The 15,387-nt window shown below is 47.1% G+C and overlaps 1 long non-coding RNA gene across 1 annotated transcript; it reads right to left on the bottom strand.

Moving 5' to 3' along the window:
- Positions 1 to 2,386: 2,386 nt before the first annotated feature.
- Positions 2,387 to 7,036, bottom strand: LOC140425719 (uncharacterized). Its single transcript, XR_011947948.1, has 2 exons — positions 6,886 to 7,036; positions 2,387 to 2,727 (listed from the first exon to the last, which is right to left on the bottom strand). It is a non-coding gene; the product is annotated as an uncharacterized lncRNA (long non-coding RNA).
- Positions 7,037 to 15,387: the final 8,351 nt, after the last annotated feature.

Genomic DNA, 15,387 nt, shown 5'->3' with positions numbered 1-15,387 from the left:
CCCCATGAGATGGTAACGTCCCCGTGGGCGAAGGTGGGCGTGGACCTCTTTCATGCGCTCGGCAGGGACTACATTATTCTAATTGACTACTTCTCAAGTTATCCGGAGGTCATACGCCTGCACGACACGACGTCATCAGCTGTCAACCGGGCATGCAAAGAAACCTTCGCTCGCCATGGAATTCCGCTCACCGTCATGTCTGACAACGGGCCTTGATTTGCGAGCCAAGAATGGTCTTCCTTTGCCACTTTATACAACTTCACACACGTGACGTCCAGTCCCTTGCATCCTCAGTCGAATGGCGAGGCGGGAAAGGGCGTCCACATTGTGAAGCGGGGCTGCTGCTGCCGGATGCAAGGCTGCTGATGCCGGATCGGATTTCTGTTTAGCCCTGCTGGCCTATCGCTCGGCCCCACTGTCCACGGGCCTCTCGCCAGCCCAGCTGTTGATGGGTCACACCCTCAGGACCACTGTGCCGTCCATTCATGTTCCTGACCTCGACCATGCTCCAGTATTGCGAAGGATGCAACAACAGCGTGCTCAGCAGAAGGTGGCACATGACGCTCGGGCGACTGATCTTCCTTCCCTGGCGCCTGGAGACAACGTCCGCATCCACCTACCTGTCGGCTGGCCGGCAACCGCCGCGGTTCTCCGCCATGTGGCTCCCCGCTCATTCCTGGATCCTATGCCTGATAGCTCCATTCGCCGCCGTAATTGGCGGGCCCTTCGTCTGGTTCCACGCTCGCTACGAGATCATGCACCGGTGCCATGCCCTCCTGTTGTCCCTGATGTCGACTCTGTTGAGCTTCCCGCCACTCTGCCTCTTCCTCTCTCGCCCTTGGCCAGGCCCATTCCTCAGCCGGTGGATCCTGACCCACCCTTGAGGCGGTCAATCCGAATGCGTCGTCCACCTGAGAGACTTGACTTATGAGCCTGTTAGCACATTGGACTCACTGAATTGTTTTACAGTACTGTTAACGAGTTTCTTTTCTTGTCGTTCATTGTTCCAGAAGTTTTCACTCGCCGTTTGCTGATTGCATTTGTTCTGTTATTGGTACAACCTCGTTGTTCTGTTGCACCTGACACCTTCCTCTGTATATAGTTTAGCCGCATGTACATGTTGTAAATATTGCACACACATACTCAGATGCGCTCAGTACACATTTCTATTTATTAGCATGCAGGCACATATCCTTTGTGAAAGGGGGGATGTCATGATATCCACATCAGCATATCATGGTGCAATCACACACACATTGATGGACAGGCAGTTGGACCAACCAGCACACACACAACATCGCAGCGAATCACCAGCGAGAGGACACGCACTATAAAACAGGGAACACCACAGTTCCCACTCATTCTACCAGGAGATTGCTCAGAGCACAGAGCTCACAGCGCGCCACTCAGACATAGACCATGTGCTGAGTGCCTCACTAAGATAGTGATAGGGCTGGGTCCACAGGTAGCTGGTGAAGCACGTACCCAAGCCAGCAGTTAGTTGTTACCATTGTTTAGACAATAAAACAGTTGTACCATCTACAGCATTGTTGGATCATTTGTGCATCAGAACACCCAACACGACAATTTTCTCCCCCACGTTCGATTCTTTCCTGCATCGGGAACTCTGCTATCACTGGCAAGCGGTGGAGAATCCAGCCCCCTGTCTTCCCTCTTAGATATTGTTATAAAACTTTGTGATACTATTTTGAAAAAGAACAGTGGAGATCCGGACAATATTTATTCCTCAATCAACATCACTTAAAAAACACATTATCTGATCATTATCGGATTGCTGCTTTTGGAATCTTGCTGTGCGAACATTGCACACTGCATTTTCCACATTACAATTGCGACTACCCTTCAATGTACCTCATATGTTGTAAAGTGCGTAACTATGTTGTGAAAATTGCTAAGTAAATGTGAGACCTTTTTTTTTACTCTACATTGTAGGGGATATATTTTGTACAGCGCAAATAACCTTTAAACCAGGTCAGATACTCTGCATCTGAGCTCTTAAATCATATTTGTGACTTTTAAGAGGTGAATGAAATGCTGGAATGCTGTCATCATGTCTTTGAAATGGCCCATGACCAGCTAGTTAACCACATGGAATATGTACGCACAGGAGCTATCTCAGCAGTCACAGATGTAAACTTACTTTGTAATAGATATACATTTTTGCATCTGTTGTGGTCCTAACCTTTCCTTTATCTTTCTGGATCTTCTGGGAGCCCGGATTCATGCTAGGTTTCAGGGGCCCAAGTAGTTTATTAAAGTGAGAAGGTGTTTCAGTTAGTACTGTGATGGGCCAGTCAAAGACAGTGAGGGGGCAAAGGAGGAAGTGTCACAGCAGAGACTTATCACCTTTCTCACTTAAGCAGAATTCGGATTGGATTGGATTTGTTTATTGTAACTGTACCGAGGTACAGTGAAAAGTATTTTTCTGTGAACAGCTCAAACAGATCATTTAGTACATGAAAAGAAAAATACATAATAGGGCAACAAAAGGTACATAAAGTAAATGCATAGACATCGGCGTCGGGTGTAGCATACAGGAGTGTCAGGCACTCTGAGGTTCGGGTGCAGTTGAAATTGAGGTTGGGGCCGCATTTCCGGTTTGGGCCTCATCAGCTTCCAGGTCGGGAAGGGTCATCAGGAATGCAGTCGGGTCGGGTCGAGTCGGGTCAAAAGGTCCACTCCACGGGCCTTGGAGAATCTTCAAACCTGCAAGGGAAGATAAAAGATAAAGGTTAGTGATAGTGTTAGTGTTAGAATTAAATTTTAAGAGATTAGTACGGTTATAGGAGATGTAAAAAGAGGGTCTGTTTGGGAGAGCTCACAGAGACTCACCACGCTCCGGCGCCATCTTGAATAGCCAAGCCAATTTGGATCCAAAACCAAGGCCTGTGCTGCATCCTCCCCAGCTGAATGGCAGTGTACAGTGCGCCTACCTCAAGGTCAACTCATTCAGCACAGACCTGGGATGAAAACTGTGGAATGTCCTCAACTGCAAAGCCCAATAGCACACTGGGCCACCGAGCTTCACAGAAACACGGGGAATTGGATGAGGCTGTGCAGCCTCAGAGATACAGAAGTATGGACCAAGTATGTCTCCATGGTGCTAACAGTTGGAAAAATACCGAAAGCGCGGGGGCTGTTCTGCCACTGCCCAACATCTACCACCTGGATGTGCCTTTGCCAGTCTATTCTGCCGTCCGAATGTGGGCAGTTCAGTTGACCTTGTGAGTTCTCAGCTGCTGAATGAAGAAAGATGAAGTAGATGAGCAGGGGTTAGAGTTAGGGTTAGGGTTGAGGCAGGGAAGTGGGCTTGGCTGGAGTACTCATTCAGAGGGTTGGTGCAGACTCAATGGGTCGAATGGCCACCTTCTGCACTGTAGGGATTCTATGATTCTATGAAAACCGTCTCGTTTGTGTCTGAGGTAGATTTTGCTGGTACTGCTGGGTGTGGGCAGTGCCGCATATTTCTCAGATCAGCATGCTTCCCCTGCTTTCTGTCATGGCTTTTTCTTCCTTCCCCACTTCTGCGGCTGCTCTGAGGTAAATGTCAGAAATCTCCTTCAGAGAGTGTTCAGATCAACCGCCAAGCTTCAGTGGAGGCTGTAGGAAAGCAGACCAATGGGCCAATTGGTTATGGATGGGATCACAGGCAAACCAATCTTCTGGGATCCACAATTGTACACTTTCCAACAAAAATTGAAAGTACACACGGTAATTGAAAGCACGGTAGCATTGTGGATAGCACAATTGCTTCACAGCTCCAGGGTCCCAGGTTTGATTCTGGCTTGGGTCACTGTCTGTGCGGAGTCTGCACATCCTCCCCGTGTGTGCGTGGGTTTCCTCCGGGTGCTCCGGTTTCCTCCCACAGTCCAAAGGCGTGCAGGTTAGGTGGATTGGCCATGATAAATTGCCTTTAGTGTCCAAAATTGCCCTTAGTGTTGGGTGGGGTTACTGGGTTATGGGGATAGGGTGGAGGTGTTGACCTTGGGTAGGGTGCTCTTTCCAAGAGCTGGTGCAGACTCGATGGGCCGAATGGCCTCCTTCTGCACTGTAAATTCTATGGTAAATTCTAATACCCTATCTGGAGCAAAATAGGCATCAGGTCAGTTTACCACTGCATTTACCTCTCTCCTGGTTTCGTTGTTCCATTTTCCATCTGCGCACTATCTGACTGCTATTATTTCTGACATTAATTTTAAAGCTGCCGGCATTCCTGAAGGATTGTTCAGGCCGACAGGGGTCTCGCTCCCAGTCAGAGAACAGGCGGGTATTGTAATAAAGGGATAGCAGCATGACATCGCTAGAATGGTGTGTGTCAGGCAATCCAATCTTGGTTTCATTTTTGCTTCTGAGCAGAGCACGCCCACGCACACAGCTCTGCGGCTGATGTCTTCAAGCTTTCTATCTATGTAGAAACATTCCCATGTGACTTGTGTCAATACTTGAACCCACGATGAGTTTACACAATCCCTCATGAGCCTTTATGTCACTATAACAACATTGCAGAGGGGAACCCCTAACAGCTCTCTGGGGGAAGGCCAGATGGAATAAATTGCCCTTCAGGCACTTAATTGGCCGCAGTCAGGCTTTCCCAGCGATTCCGGTTCCTGTCGCCGGCAGCTCCATCTGCCGAGAGCTGCTGGCCAATGAGAAGCCATCAGTGAGTCATTGTGCCCAGTAACCGCTGATGGGGCTGCACCCTCCCGAGGGCCAGGATAGTGGAGGGACCAAAGCCACAGGTGAGTGAAGGTAGGATGAGGGACTGTTTGGGGTCACAGGAGAGGGGGTTCGGCTCTGTGGTAAAGGCAAGGGGCTTTATCAGCCATCTCCCCCTCCCCGATGCTGTGTTCCTTAACCAGAGTGCAAGATATGAAGGGATCCTTTTTCCTCCATAGGAGGTGACTGGAAAACCTGATGGGCAGCATTCCGAATGCTTGGGATGCCCTTGAGGCCTCCATTTAATCCATATGGGATCACTAAATTGAGGTGGTTTCAAGGATAATGGGAGTGAATTGGCTCATTAATGAGCAAGCGGCAGGTGGGAATTCTATGCTAGTCCCATTCACCTGCCAACTTAATCCGAGGAGGATTTCCCAGACCTGGGAAGAGTGATGCACAGCCTCTCCATGAATAAGTGGGCCGGGCTGACATGGTTCCCACCCTGACAAGTGGCATGAGATCCAGCATGGCTCCCATCAAAGATTCTGCTTTCTTGCCACTGACCGCGGGGCGGCACGGTGGCACAGTGGTTACCACAGCTGCCTCACAGCTCCAGGGTCCCGGGTTTAATTCCAACCTCAGGTTACTGTCTGTGCGGAGTCTGCACGTTCTCCCCATGTCTGCATGCGTTTCCTCCAGGTGCTCCGGTTTCCTCCCACAGTCCAAAGATGTGCAGGTTAGGTGGATTAGCCATGCTAAATTGCCCTTAGCGTTCAGGGATGTACAGGTTAGGTGGGGTTATGGGGGTTGGGTGGGGGAATAGGCCGAGATAGAATGCTCTTTCGGAGGGTTGGTGTCGAAAAGCCTCCCTGTGCACTGTAGAGATTCTATGACTTCATTCGCTTTCCTCGCTCCTCACTCAAATGTAACTGGATTGCGACTGGAGTTCTCCAGCCATTCACGCTGGCGGAAATCTCTGATCCTGCCAGTGGTGCGCTCCTTCCAGTAGGTTTCCTGGTGGCATGGGGTGGCTTCAATGGGAATTCCCATTGCCAGAGTCTGGACCAGAGAATCCTGAAGATAGCGAACCGTATGCCGCCTCCCCCCCCCCCCCCCCTACCCCCACCGAGAAACACGTGGCTGGAAGGGCGGAGAATCCCACCCAACATAAAACCTCGGGGCTAGATCATTGTAGAGTGAGGGAGACTCCATAGATCTTTAAAAATGGTAGATGGCACCCGGAAGTGGAATTCCCACCCCCGTTTCCAACATCTCATTTTTGCTCTTGGATTCCAGATCATCAAAATGAAAAATCTTGTCCTCATTTACAAATCTCTACATAGAATAGAATGTGGGTGAGCTGAAGCATCAACTGTTGCTCATAGAATCCCTAGAGTACAGAATGTCACCACCGACCCTCCGAATGTCACCACCGACTCTCTGAAAGAAAACTCTACTGAGGCCCATTCTCCTACCCTATCCCTGTAACCCCAGCTAGCCATTGGACACTGAGGGGGAATTTTATCATGGCAAATCCACCTAACCTGCAGATCATTGGTGGGAGGAAATCGGAGCACCTGGAGGAAACCCACGCAGACACGGGGAGAACATACAAACTTCACTCAGACAGTCACCCGAGGCCGGAATTGAACCCTGTCCCTGACACTGTGACACTGCAGTGATAACCACTGTGCCACCATGCTTCCCACACATCTAATCCAAGATACCGCAACAATATTTTCTCCCTTATGCACTTTCATGACTTTCATGCACCTGTCTTCCCCCTCCTCAGCCATCAAAGATAGTGGGAGGTAGCGAGCGGAAGTGGGATCGATGTGCACATTCTGCACTTTGATTTGGGAGTTGGTTTAGCTCAGTTAACTGGACAGCTGGTTCATGATGCAGGTTCAATGACCACCGGTCAGCTCTCTCCCTCAAAGGGAAAAGCAGCCTATGGTCATCTCGGACTAAGGTAGCTTTACTTACTTACTTACTCTGCCATCAGTAACATTTAATCCTCCGCTCTACACCTCCCTCTCAAAATCCCCTTCTTCTCCATTTCCCCCTGCTTTAAAAGGCCTCCTGAAAACTCATCCCCTCAACCAAGCCTTCGGTCACTCCTTCTATCCCTCACCTACATTCCTCCATGAAGTGCCTTTGGCTGTTTTACAACATTAAAAGTGCTGAATAAATCATATTTCTTACTTTATAGTCCATAAACAAGTAAAGAGACTTCTGCTGGATTTCCCTCTCATTTGCCCTTCTCATCAATCTTTTAATTTTACTGATAAACTCCTTTTATCTTGCATGTTGACATGCCATTCCTTCCCTGTTTGCTGTTGTGAACTAAGCAAATGTTAGTTACCATGGGAACAGTAATCCATGAATGGGCAGGACCTCCGCAGTGGCTGTTACATTATACTTTTTTTTAACCTCTTTTGTACTGTAACAAACAGAACTACCAGGTTAAGGAGGAAGTGGGGAGGATTCTTGAGCAAACAGGGCCCAATGAGGCCTAGTTGATAGCCAGTCCAAAGTGCCACCTGCACTGGTGAAGAACAGTAATTTCATCAATTGGTAACATCTCCTTTTGTTGGGTTGGAAAAATAGTATTGTCCGCATTCTAAACTTATACAACATGGAAGCCTTGAACTGAACATGTTTTTAGGTTTGTCAGTTTAATTCATTCAAAATTGTTCAGCTGGTTGCATCAGCTCGTTGAACTAAAATTCACTCTTGCCTCAGGGAAGAATATCAGAAGATAAAAAAAGTGTCTAAGGTATCGTACTCAGCATGCAAAATGGAAATATGGAAATAAGAACTTAAAAATAGGAGTAGGTCAGCTGGCCTGCTCCACCATTCAATAAGATCATAATTCATCTCCTTGCTTAACTCCAATTTCTCAGGCTGTCTCTTTATTCTTTTAATCCCTTACTATCAAAAAAAATCTATCAACCTGAGTCTTGATTGCACTTAACAACAGAACATTTCTGGAGTAGAGAATTCCAAAGACTCAGAAAAGACTTTTGAGCGAAGTCTCCCTAACTTTTCAGCAGACGTTACAGATCTCCCTCTCCCAAGAAAGAATGGAAGGTGGCGTCCAAGAGTTACCAGGGATTCAGGCATCGCCCCTCCTGTAGTATCCCTGTGGTCCAGACCGAACGCTGTTGCGTCTCTGGACTCTGAGCGAAGAGGCAGCCACCGGGACGTATGACATCCAGGACTCAGGTGAAGGCGATTCCGGCCGATGTGCAATGTGTGGACACCAGTCTAGTCGTTCCCGCAGGCAACAGCGGGTCCAGCGTCCAGGCACCCCGGTTGAGTTTGGCGCCAGCCCCAGGACTGGGCCTTGCATCTAGATGATCCAGAAGAGACAGAGGATAAGGCTGAGCTGCAGCTGAACTGTTTGGCAGCCCATGTGGCCCCTATTCATGTTCCTATACAAGTGAATGGTCAAATGCTCCAAATGGAGCTGGATACGGGAGCGGCCATCTCTGTGATGGTGCAGAGCACTTTTGATAGGGTGGCACGGTAGCACAGTTTTTATAGCACAGTTGCTTCATAGTGCCAGGGACCCGGGTTCGATTCCCGGCTTGGTCACTGTCTGTGCGGAGTCTGCAAAATCTCCCCTTGTCTGCGTGGGTTTCCTCCGGGTTCTCTGGTTTCCTCCGAAAATCGCGAAAGACGTGCTGTTAGGGGAATAGGACATTCTGAATGTGGCGACTAGGGGATTTTCACAGTAACATCATTGCAGTGTTAATGTAAGCCTACTTGTGACACTAATATAGATTATTTTATTATCTTATCAAATGAGGAGTGCATATTCTGTCTTTGGCTGACACGGTGGCTCGTTTGGCCAATTACATGAGGGAACAACTAAATGTCATGGGGTCCACCCTCACTCCGGTGATTTATGGACGGCAATCAGTTCGACTTCCCCTCATTTTCATGCAAGGACCTAGCCTGTTGGGCCGCGATTGGTTACACCAGCTCTAGCTGGCTTGACAACATATCCTCCAAGCAGGTTATGGCGGTCTGTGTGCGGTGCTGAACAAGTTCCCTGAGGTTTTCCAGCCTGATTTGGGTACAATTAAAAGGGCTAAAATTCAGGTAGACCTGGAAGTCCAGCCCTGATATTTTTGTGCCCGCCAGGTTCCCTACGCTTTAGTGGAGAAGGTTGAGATTGACCTTTGACGTTTAGAAAGTGTAGGCATCCTACGGTCTGTGCGCTTCGCTGATTGGATAGCATGGGTGGTCCCCATCATGAAGCCGGATAAAACAGTCCACCTGTGGAGACTATAAATTGATGGTGAACATGGCTTTGAGATATGACTCTAATCCTTTACCATGCATCAGGGATTTGTATGCTACATTGGCCGGTGGCTGTACGTTCACGAAATTGGACATAAGCAATGCTGATTTGCAGCTGGTGCTCGATAAACCCTCATGGAAGTATGTCATGATCAATACGCACAAGGGACTCTTTGAGTACACCCGGCTCCCATTCGGAGTGGCCCCGGCGTGCGGTTTACCAGCGCATCATGGAGAACATTCTGCATGGATACAGTGTATTGTGGTTTACTTAGGCCACGTGTTAGTCACAGGTGCCGTGGACTAAAGCTATTTGCTGAACCTCAAGGAGGTGTTGCAGAGGATTTCCTAATATGGGGTTTGCCTTCACCGCGCAAAGTGTGTGTTTCACCCGAAAGAAGTGATATATTTGGGAAATCGGGGTGGACCAAGACATCCTACACCCAAGAAGTTGGCCTCCCCGTAATAGCCTCCCCGAACAGGCACCGGAATGTGGCGACTAGGGGTTTTCACAGTAACTTCATTTGAAGCCTACTTGTGACAATAAGCGATTTCCATTTAGGGGCTGGTTTAGCACACAGTTAAATTGCTGGCTTTGAAAGCAGATCAAGACAAGTCAGCAGCACGGTTCAATTCCCATACCAGCCTCCCCAAACAGGTGCTGGAATGTGGCGACTAGGGGCTTTTCACAGTAACTTCATTGAAGCCGACTTGTGACAATAAGTGATTTTCATTTAATTCCTTTCCACAAGATGCCACAGAACTTCGCTCTTTTCTTGGATTAGAGAATTACTATTGGTGATTTATTCCAAATTTGGCTACTGACCTAGCCCCCCTCCACTTGACCATGAAGAAGCGACAGCCTTGTGCTTGGGGCCAGACCCAGGATGCGGCATTTAAAAAGATGAAGCAGCAGCTGTCCTCTTCGGGGGTGTTGACACAGTTTGACTCTTCAAAACCATTGAATGTCTTCTGCAATGCTTCACCATATGGCATTGGGGCAGTTCTGACCCATTGTGATGAGTGACAGCCGTGAACCTCCGATTGCTTTTGCCTGCCTGACACTTGCTGCAGCTGAGAGAATACATGCCCAAATCGAAAAGGAAGGTCTGTTGGTTGAATTCAGTGTAAAACGATTTCATCAACACATCTCTCGCCGCCATTTTTTTATCGTCACCAATCCTAAGCCATTACTAGGCCTCTTTCATGAAGACAAGGCAATCCCACCAATAGCGTCTGTGACGATCCAGCTCTGAAATTTGTTACTGGCTACTAACAAATACTCTTTTGAGCACCGCCTAGGGACCCAGATTGTGCATGCGTTGAACCGTCTTCCCCTGCAGATCGAATCCGCGAACCTCCTAAGGCGGACAAAGTGATCGCTGTCCTAAATTTCATGGAATCCCTGCCCATTACTGCCTTGTGTGTTTGTGACTGGACAGAAACCGACTCTGTACCTGCCAAGGTGCGACATCTCATGCTATATGGTGGGCAGCATCGTCAGCTACCAGGGGAGTTGAAGGCTTTCTCAGAGATGACTGTGGAAGACGGTATCCTCCTGTAGGGCACAAGGGACAGGCTATCATGTTGAAAGACCTTTGCAACAAACATCCCAGAATGTCCAATATAAAGATGCTGGCAAGATGTGTCATGTGAATGTCCCTTTAAGAAAGGTTTTGTCTTATCACATGGCTTGTAGCACAGCTTCAGTGATGTCATTTGTGGGTGGGGCTGGGCTGTGGCTGTCAGTGAGAGGGGATTTAGTGTTTTGGTTTCAGTTTCGGTTTGTAGGTTTGGACTGCAGAAGAGAAGTAGTGTTTCCCTGTTTTTCTCTGTTTCTATTTTAAAGCTGTCCCAGTCAACTGACAGTACATTGGGTGTGGCAAGCTGCCTTGGTAACTTTAAAGATAGAGTTGCTTTCTGGAAGGAGTTTTGAATCTGCTGGTTGGAACTGGATCATAATCTCAGGGAAAGGATCCGTCCCATTTCAGTGAGATTACAGTGTGCTGGGCCACGCCCTTGAAAGGGGTTTTGGTTTATTGGATTTTGTATTGAATTGGAACAGCTATTAAGGGAGATTCATTAAGTGTTATATTACTGTAGCTGTTGTGTGTTTTTTCATGTTTGTAATTGATAACAAATTCTTGATAAGTGTTTCATATATGTTAATTACATTCTTATAATAAACTTTGATAAAAGCACCTAGGAAGTCTGATGAATCGTACCTGAAGTGAAGGCACTTGTGCTCATCCTAGCTAAATTCAACTTAAAAGTCATAGGTCAGGTGAGCTTCATAATACACTTTGGAGTTTCTCAGCCCTGGCCCATAACAAATGCTACGTCTGGTGGTCGGGTTTGGACATAGATATCGAATCATTGGCCCAACAGTGCTCCATCTGCCCAGAGCAACAGAGATTCCCTGCAGTGGCTGGGGCACCCTTGGGCTCGCATACACATTGATTTTGTTGGTCCCTTCTTGGGTTCGATGTCTCTTATTCTGGTGGACACCCACACAAAATGGCTGGAGGTCCACAAAATAATGCTGATCACTTCCCGGGCGACCTTTAAGCGATTGCGCATTTCTTTTTCCACCCAGGAACCCCGGTGGGACTCATGACCAATAACGGGGCCTCTTTCACCAGTGAAGAATTTGCCGCTTTTGCGAACAGCACTGGAGTTCACCATTTTCACACAGCCCCATACTATTCGGCATCGAATGGTTTGGCGGAGAGGCTGTGCAGGCGGTTAAACGGGGGCTCAAGAAACAGATCTCTGGCTCGATAAACTCAAGACTGACAAGATTTTTATTCTCGTACAGGGCCACGCCGCATGCAGTAACTGGGGTAGCCCCCGTTGAGATGTTAATGGGTCGTAAGCTTTGTACATGACTGAATTTGATTCTACTAGATATCGGTGCAAAATTGCACTATAACCAAGCGCATTGTCCAGTTCGACGTCGATTCTTCGCACCTGATGACGCGGTGTTCATTCGTAACTTCAACGACGGTGCTCGCTGGCTCTCTGGGATTGTCGTCTGTCAAACGGGACCAGCCTCCTACCAAGTTCAGTCCGGGAAAGCTAATAAGACGGCACCTAGATCATATTCACTCAGCTCCCGCCTGAGGTTCCTCGCCGGAAATCTGTCCTGGATCGTCCTGCTCCATTGCCAAACCAATCTGCTGTGACGCCTCCAGTCTGTCTCGATGCTGACATTCCCGACATTGTGTCTTCAGGCTCTGAAAGAAATGGAGACACAGACCTCTGAGGTCTTGGACGCCAACTCCGTCATTCAGCTGCCTCCTGATGATCATCCACCATGACATTCCTGCCGCAGGCGACATTCACCGACAGGGTATATGCCGACTGATCCGGCACATCAGCTCCACCATGGAGCCGAAGAGACTCCGACGTCCTCCGCCTGCTCCTGCTTCGCTGCCTCATCGCTCATCAAGGGAGTCGTCGGACTTTGCGAGGGAGGAATGTAATATCCTGCATGGAGCCTACAGGGTGGGAATGCTTGTCTTCCTCGTACTCCTTGCAGAGAACGAGCTCTCCTGTGAGAGGCGGGGTATCTCAAATGTATAAAATGTCAGATAGGAAGGCACAGACAGGAATAGGAAACCAGAAGGGATCTACCGGGTAGTGTACATCTCATTTGTGTAAATAAAACTTTAGTTTCTTATTTTACTTGGTGTGGACTCCCTGTGTCCTTATTAAAGTAACCACGCACATTCTTCCTTTTCAGATTATGGTCTAATTCCCTTTTGAATGCTTCAATTGAATCTGCCTCCACCACACTCTCCGGGAGTTCATTCTAAACCTTAACCATTTACTGTGTTAAAAAAAAAAATCCTCTTCCTACTTTAGGTTCTTTCACCAATTACTTCAAATTTGTGCTCTCGTTCTCACTCCTTTCGCGATAGGGAGCAGTTTCTCCCTATCCACCATGTCCAGACCCCTCATGATTTTTGAACATCTCTCTCAAATTTCCTCTCAGCCTTCTTTTCTCCAAGGTAAATAATCCTAACTTCTCCAATCTACACAGTATACTGGTTGTGGCCTCGCTCATGCCCACTATAATTATCTACTCTTATACTCTTATCCTTTTGTAGCAAAGTCTAACAAACCTTTTACCTGCCTCGTCACTTGCGAATCTGCAAGTTAACTCTCCTTGATTTATAACCGGTGACTCCCTGATTCCACTGAATGTAAACATTTCCCAGTCCCTCACCATTCAAAACATATTCTGCTTTTTTATTTTGGCCATCAAAGTGGACAACTTCACACTTTGGGAATTCCGTCTTGCCTGTCCATATTGCTCTACAGCCTCTTTGCATCCTACTCACGGTTTACATTCCCACCCAACTCTGCATCATTCGTATCATCATTATGCCAACTTGATCTGAACATAAAGATCCTGAGGAGCCTTGACAGGGTGGGTGTGGAAAGCATGCTTCCTCCTGTGGGAAAATCTAGAACTAGGTCTCACTGTTAAAAATAAGAGCTCGCCCATTTAAGACAGAGATGAGGATTTTATTTTCCTCTCAGATGGTAGTGAGTCTTTGGAATTCCCTTTCTCAAATAGCAGTGGAAGCAGAATCATTGAATGTTTTTAAGACAGAGCTTGTTAAACTAGAGGGCAAAAGGTTTTTGGGGGAAGGCAGGTGGTTACAATTAGAATCAATCATAGAATTTACAGTGCAGAAGGAGGCCATTTGGCCCATTGAGTCTGCACCGGCCCTTGGAAAGAGCACCCTACTTAAGCCCACGTCCCCACTCTATCCCCTTAACCCAGTAACCCCATTTAACCTTTTGGACACTAAGGGGCAATTTAGCATGGCCAATCCACCTAACCTGCACATCTTTGGACTGTGGTCAGAAACCGGAGCACCCGGAGGAAACCCACGCACACACCGGGAGAAAGTGAAAACTCCACAGTCACCCAAGACCGGAATTGAACCTGGGTCCTTGGAGCTGTGAGACAACAGCGCTAACCACTGCGCTAACGTGTCATCCTGAGCCATGATCTTATTGAATGGCAGTGCGGGCTCAATGGGCTGAATGATCTACTCCTGTTCCAAGTTTATATGTTCGTATGTCACCTCACCCAATTCATCAATATTGGTCGTAAACAGCTGAGGCTCAAGTACTGGTTCCTGTGGTATCCCACTTGTTACAGCCTCCTAGCACAAAATTCAACTTGTACTTACAACAACAACTTGCATAGCGTCTTTAATGTAGTAAAGGGTTTTGCAGTAGTTTTATTGAACAAGATTCATAAGGACCTATTAGGATAGACGACTAAAATAGCTTCCTGGTGATTCAAAGAGATAGGCTGTATGAAGTGCCTTAAAGGAAAAGGGAAATGTTGAGAGGAGAGCTTAGAACCTTGGGATTTGCAAGCATGGCTGCCAAATTTGGAGTGATGAAAATGTGCCTTGCATAAGAAGCCAGAATTGGAGAAACGTAGAGATTATGGAGGGTAGGCCTGGATGATGTTATAGAGTTGAGAGGAGCAAGGCCACAAAGGATTTGAAAACATAGCATCTATAATGTAGAAATACATCCCAGACCTCCAAATGGAGCTGTGGTCAAAAAATGGACAATGAACAAAAAAAGGAGATATTAGGGGAGGTGACCATAAATTTGGTCAAAGGCTTTCGGGAGACTCTAAGCGTGGTAGTAATCCACCACCGCTGAACACATCAGTCCCATCGTCGATAATACAGATCAAGTTATGCAACTATTCCCTTGAACTCCTTACTTGACTAAAGTGATAAAACATGAAAAACAGAAACTCTGTTAAACTATCACCTTCAAATGTCTGTTTGTGGTGCTTCGTGACAGTTGTTGATGTATGTTGGTCTGTAGAGTTTTATCAAAGTCCTCCTTTTGAGCCTGGGGCACTCAGATTGTGCAGATTACTGACACCAGCAGCTGTCTCCGTAAGATACAATGATATCAATACGTAAAAATATTAGACTTATCATTATGTATTGCAACATTCATCAGACGGAATGGCATGTCAATAATTTTTAAACACCAATAATCATTTTCGTGGCCAGCATAGCACCATGTTATTTAATTTATAATTTGAGTGTCTCAATGTGTAACAATGAATACTTTCAAAATTTCAAAGTTGACTTTAAAAAAATAATTTAATTATAAACCCTTTGAGGGTGCAAGAATCTTTAGTTTTGGAGATAATAACTATATTTTCTTCATGGAAATATTCTTCAAAGTATTCCACAAGGGGCTGCTGAATAATGCACCCTCCAGACATGCTAATTATTGTCATGATATTCAAACACACACATCATGATGGACACACTAACAGGCAAATCAGAGTACACAACACCACAACCAATCACAGACAAGAACACCAACCACATAAAA

The sequence above is a fragment of the Scyliorhinus torazame genome, chromosome 6 (assembly GCF_047496885.1).
Source record: "Scyliorhinus torazame isolate Kashiwa2021f chromosome 6, sScyTor2.1, whole genome shotgun sequence".
NCBI classification, from domain to species: Eukaryota; Metazoa; Chordata; class Chondrichthyes; order Carcharhiniformes; family Scyliorhinidae; genus Scyliorhinus; species Scyliorhinus torazame.
Note: the sequence above shows the minus strand (reverse complement) of the source record. Positions and strands in the feature narration are given on the sequence as shown.